The sequence below is a fragment of the Pelodiscus sinensis genome, chromosome 22, assembly GCF_052426305.1.
Source record: "Pelodiscus sinensis isolate ZL-2025 chromosome 22, ASM5242630v1, whole genome shotgun sequence".
Lineage (NCBI taxonomy): Eukaryota > Metazoa > Chordata > Testudines > Trionychidae > Pelodiscus > Pelodiscus sinensis.
The window spans coordinates 24,466,697-24,472,574 of NC_143073.1; positions in this window are offsets into that span (position 1 = coordinate 24,466,697).

Consider the following 5,878-nt stretch of genomic DNA (forward strand, 5'->3'; position numbering starts at 1 on the left):
TGACACTCTGTAACACCTGCCAGCCAGCCGGCATGTCCTATGACACTGTAACACCTGCCAGCCTGCCGGCATGTCCTATGACACTCTGTAACACCTGCCAGCCAGACGTCATGTCGTATGACACTGTAACACCTGCCAGCCAGCCGGCATGTCCTATGACACTGTAACACCTGCCAGCCATCCGGCATGTCCTATGACACTGTAACACCTGCCAGCCTGCCATCATGTCCTATGACACTGTAACATCTGCCAGCCAGCCGGCATGTCCTATGACACTGTAACACCTGCCAGCCAGACGGCATGTCCTATGACACTCTATAACACCTGCCAGGCAGCCGGCATGTCCTATGACACTGTAACACCTGCCAGCCAGACGGCATGTCCTATGACACTCTGTAACACCTGCCAGGCAGCCGGCATGTCCTATGACAGTGTAACACCTGCCAGCCAGACGTCATGTCGTATGACACTCTGTAACACCTGCTAGGCAGCCGGCATGTCCTATGACACTGTAACACCTGCCAGCCATCCGGCATGTCCTATGACACTGTAACACCTGCCAGCCTGCCGGCATGTCCTATGACACTGTAACACCTGCCAGCCAGACGGCATGTCCTATGACACTGTAACACCTGCCAGCCTGCCAGCATGTCCTATGACACTGTAACATCTGCCTGCCAGTCGGCATGTCCTATGACACTGTAACACCTGCCAGCCAGACGGCATGTCCTATGGCACTGTAACACCTGCCAGTCTGCCGGCATGTCCTATGACACTGTAACACCTGCCAGCCTGCCGGCATGTCCTATGACACTCTGTAACACCTGCCAGCCAGACGTCATGTCCTATGACACTCTGTAATACCTGCCAGGCAGCCGGCATGTCCTATGACACTGTAACACCTGCCAGGCAGCCGGCATGTCCTATGACACTGTAACACCTGCCAGCCAGCCGGCATGTCCTATGACACTGTAACACCTGCCAGCCTGCCGGCATGTCCTATGACACTCTGTAACACCTGCCAGCCAGACGTCATGTCCTATGACACTCTGTAATACCTGCCAGGCAGCCGGCATGTCCTATGACACTGTAACACCTGCCAGGCAGCCGGCATGTCCTATGACACTGTAACACCTGCCAGCCTGCCGGCATGTCCTATGACACTCTGTAACACCTGCCAGCCAGCCGGCATGTCCTATTACACCCTGTAACACCTGCCAGCCAGCTGGCATGTCCTATGACACTCTGTAATACCTGCCAGGCAGCCGGCATGTCCTATGACACTCTATAACACCTGCCAGGCAGCCGGCATGTCCTATGACACTGTAACACCTGCCAGCCAGACGGCATGTCCTATGACACTGTAACACCTGCCAGGCAGCCGGCATGTCCTATGACACTGTAACACCTGCCAGCCTGCCGGCATGTCCTATGACACTCTGTAACACCTGCCAGCCAGCCGGCATGTCCTATGACACCCTGTAACACCTGCCAGCCTGCCGGCATGTCCTATGACACTGTAACACCTGCCAGGCAGCCGGCATGTCCTATGACACTCTATAACACCTGCCAGGCAGCCGGCATGTCCTATGACACTGTAACACCTGCCAGCCAGACGGCATGTCCTATGACACTCTGTAACACCTGCCAGGCAGCCGGCATGTCCTATGACACTCTATAACACCTGCCAGGCAGCCGGCATGTCCTATGACACTGTAACACCTGCCAGCCAGACGGCATGTCCTATGACACTCTGTAACACCTGCCAGCCAGACGGCATGTCCTATGACACACTGTAACACCTGCCAGGCTGCCGGCATGTCCTATGACACTGTAACACCTGCCAGCCAGACGTCATGTCATATGACACTCTGTAACACCTGCTAGGTAGCCGGCATGTCCTATGACACTGTAACACCTGCCAGCCATCCGGCATGTCCTGTGACACTGTAACACCTGCCAGGCAGCCGGCATGTCCTATGACACTGTAACACCTGCCAGCCAGACGGCATATCCTATAACACTGTAACACCTGCCAGCCTGCCAGCATGTCCTATGACACTGTAACATCTGCCAGCCAGCCGGCATGTCCTATGACACTGTAACACCTGCCAGCCAGACGGCATGTCCTATAACACACTGTAACACCTGCCAGCCGGCCGGCATGTCCTATGACACTCTGTAACACCTGCCAGCCAGCCGGCATGTCCTATGACAATGTAACACCTGCCAGCCATGCGGCATGTCCTATGACACTGTAACACCTGCCAGCCTGCCAGCATGTCCTATGACACTGTAACATCTGCCAGCCAGCCGGTATGTCCTATGACACTGTAACACCTGCCAGCCAGACGGCATGTCCTATGACACTCTGTAACACCTGCCAGCCAGCCGGCATGTCCTATGACACTGTAACACCTGCCAGGCAGCCGGCATGTCCTATGACACTCTGTAACACCTGCCAGCCAGACGGCATATCCTATGACACTGTAACAGCTGCCAGGCAGCCGGCATGTCCTATGACACTGTAACACCTGCCAGCCTGCCGGCATGTCCTATGACACTCTGTAACACCTGCCAGCCAGCCGGCATGTCCTATGACACTCTGTAACACCTGCCAGCCTGCCGGCATGTCCTATGACACTATGTAACATCTACCAGCCAGCCGGCATGTCCTATAACACTGTAACACCTGCCAGCCTGCCGGCATGTCCTATGACACTCTGTAACACCTGCCAGCCAGCCGGCATGTCCTATGACACTGTAACACCTGCCAGCCTGCCGGCATGTCCTATGACACTCTGTAACACCTGCCAGCCAGACGTCATGTCGTATGACACTGTAACACCTGCCAGCCAGACGGCATGTCCTATGACACTGTAACACCTGCCAGCCTGCCAGCATGTCCTATGACACTGTAACATCTGCCAGCCAGCCGGCATGTCCTATGACACTGTAACACCTGCCAGGCAGACGGCATGTCCTATGACACTCAGTAACACCTGCCAGGCAGCCGGCATGTCCTATGACACTCTGTAACACCTGCCAGCCATCCGGCATGTCCTATGACACTGTAACACCTGCCACCCTGCCGGCATGTCCTATGACACTGTAACACCTGCCAGCCAGACGGCATGTCCTATGACACTGTAACACCTGCCAGCCTGCCAGCATGTCCTATGACATTGTAACATCTGCCAGCCAGCCGGCATGTCCTATGACACTGTAACACCGGCCAGCCAGACGGCATGTCCTATGGCACTGTAACACCTGCCAGTCTGCCGGCATGTCCTATGACACTGTAACACCTGCCAGCCTGCCGGCATGTCCTATGACACTCTGTAACACCTGCCAGCCAGACGTCATGTCGTATGACACTGTAACACCTGCCAGCCAGCCGGCATGTCCTATGACACTGTAACACCTGCCAGCCAGCCGGCATGTCCTATTACACCCTGTAACACCTGCCAGCCAGCTGGCATGTCCTATGACACTCTGTAATACCTGCCAGGCAGCCGGCATGTCCTATGACACTCTATAACACCTGCCAGGCAGCCGGCATGTCCTATGACACTGTAACACCTGCCAGGCAGCCGGCATGTCCTATGACACTCTATAACACCTGCCAGGCAGCCGGCATGTCCTATGACACTGTAACACCTGCCAGCCAGACGGCATGTCCTATGACACTCTGTAACACCTGCCAGGCAGCCGGCATGTCCTATGACACTCTATAACACCTGCCAGGCAGCCGGCATGTCCTATGACACTCTGTAATACCTGCCAGCCAGACGGCATGTCCTATGACACTGTAACACCTGCCAGGCAGCCGGCATGTCCTATGACACTCAGTCACACCTGCCAGGCAGCCGGCATGTCCTATGACACTCTGTAACACCTGCCAGCCAGACGGCATATCCTATGACACTGTAACACCTGCCAGGCAGCCGGCATGTCCTATGACTCTGTAACATCTGCCAGGCAGCCGGCATGTCCTATGACACTCTGTAACACCTGCCAGCCAGACGTCATGTCGTATGACACTCTGTAAGACCTGCTAGGCAGCCGGCATGTCCTATGACACTGTAACACCTGCCAGCCATCCGGCATGTCCTATGACACTGTAACACCTGCCAGGCAGCCGGCATGTCCTATGACACTGTAACACCTGCCAGCCAGACGGCATGTCCTATGACACTGTAACACCTGCCAGCCTGCCAGCATGTCCTATGACACTGTAACATCTGCCAGCCAGCCGGCATGTCCTATGACACTGTAACACCTGCCAGCCAGCCGGCATGTCCTATAACACTCTGTAACACCTGCCAGCCAGCCGGCATGTCCTATGACAATGTAACACCTGCCAGCCATGCGGCATGTCCTATGACACTGTAACACCTGCCAGCCTGCCAGCATGTCCTATGACACTGTAACATCTGCCAGCCAGCCGGTATGTACTATGACACTGTAACACCTGCCAGCCAGCCGGCATGTCCTATGACACTCTGTAACACCTGCCAGCCAGACGGCATATCCTATGACACTGTAACACCTGCCAGGCAGCCGGCATGTCCTATGACACTGTAACACCTGCCAGCCTGCCGGCATGTCCTATGACACTCTGTAACACCTGCCAGCCAGCCAGCATGTCCTATGACACTCTGTAACACCTGCCAGCCTGCCGGCATGTCCTATGACACTGTAACACCTGCCAGCCAGACGGCATGTCCTATGACACTCTGTAACACCTGCCAGCCAGCCGGCATGTCCTATGACACTCTGTAACACCTGCCAGGCAGCCGGCATGTCCTATGACACTCTGTAACACCTGCCAGCCAGACGGCATATCCTATGACACTGTAACACCTGCCATGCAGCCGGCATGTCCTATGATACTGTAACACCTGCCAGCCTGCCGGCATGTCCTATGACACTCTGTAACACCTGCCAGCCAGCCGGCATGTCCTATGACACTCTGTAACACCTGCCAGCCTGCCGGCATGTCCTATGACACTATGTAACATCTACCAGCCAGCCGGCATGTCCTATAACACTGTAACACCTGCCAGCCTGCCGGCATGTCCTATGACACTCTGTAACACCTGCCAGCCAGCCGGCATGTCCTATGACACTGTAACACCTGCCAGCCTGCCGGCATGTCCTATGACACTCTGTAACACCTGCCAGCCAGACGTCATGTCGTATGACACTGTTACACCTGCCAGCCATCCGGCATGTCCTATGACACTGTAACACCTGCCAGCCTGCCAGCATGTCCTATGACACTGTAACATCTGCCAGCCAGCCGGCATGTCCTATGACACTGTAACACCTGCCAGCCAGACGGCATGTCCTATGACACTCTGTAATACCTGCCAGCCAGACGGCATGTCCTATGACACTGTAACACCTGCCAGGCAGCCGGCATGTCCTATGACACTCAGTCACACCTGCCAGGCAGACGGCATGTCCTATGACACTCTGTAACACCTGCTAGCCAGACGGCATATCCTATGACACTGTAACACCTGCCAGGCAGCCGGCATGTCCTATGACTCTGTAACACCTGCCAGGCAGCCGGCATGTCCTATGACACTCTCTAACACCTGCCAGCCAGCCGGCATGTCCTATGACACTGTAACACCTGCCAGGCAGCCGGCATGTCCTATGACACTGTAACACCTGCCAGGCAGCCGGCATGTCCTATGACACTGTAACACCTGCCAGCCTGCCGGCATGTCCTATGACACTCTGTAACACCTGCCAGCCTGCCGGCATGTCCTATGACACTCTGTAACACCTGCCAGCCAGCCGGCATGTCCTATGACACCCTGTAACACCTGCCAGCCTGCCGGCATGTCCTATGACACTGTAACAC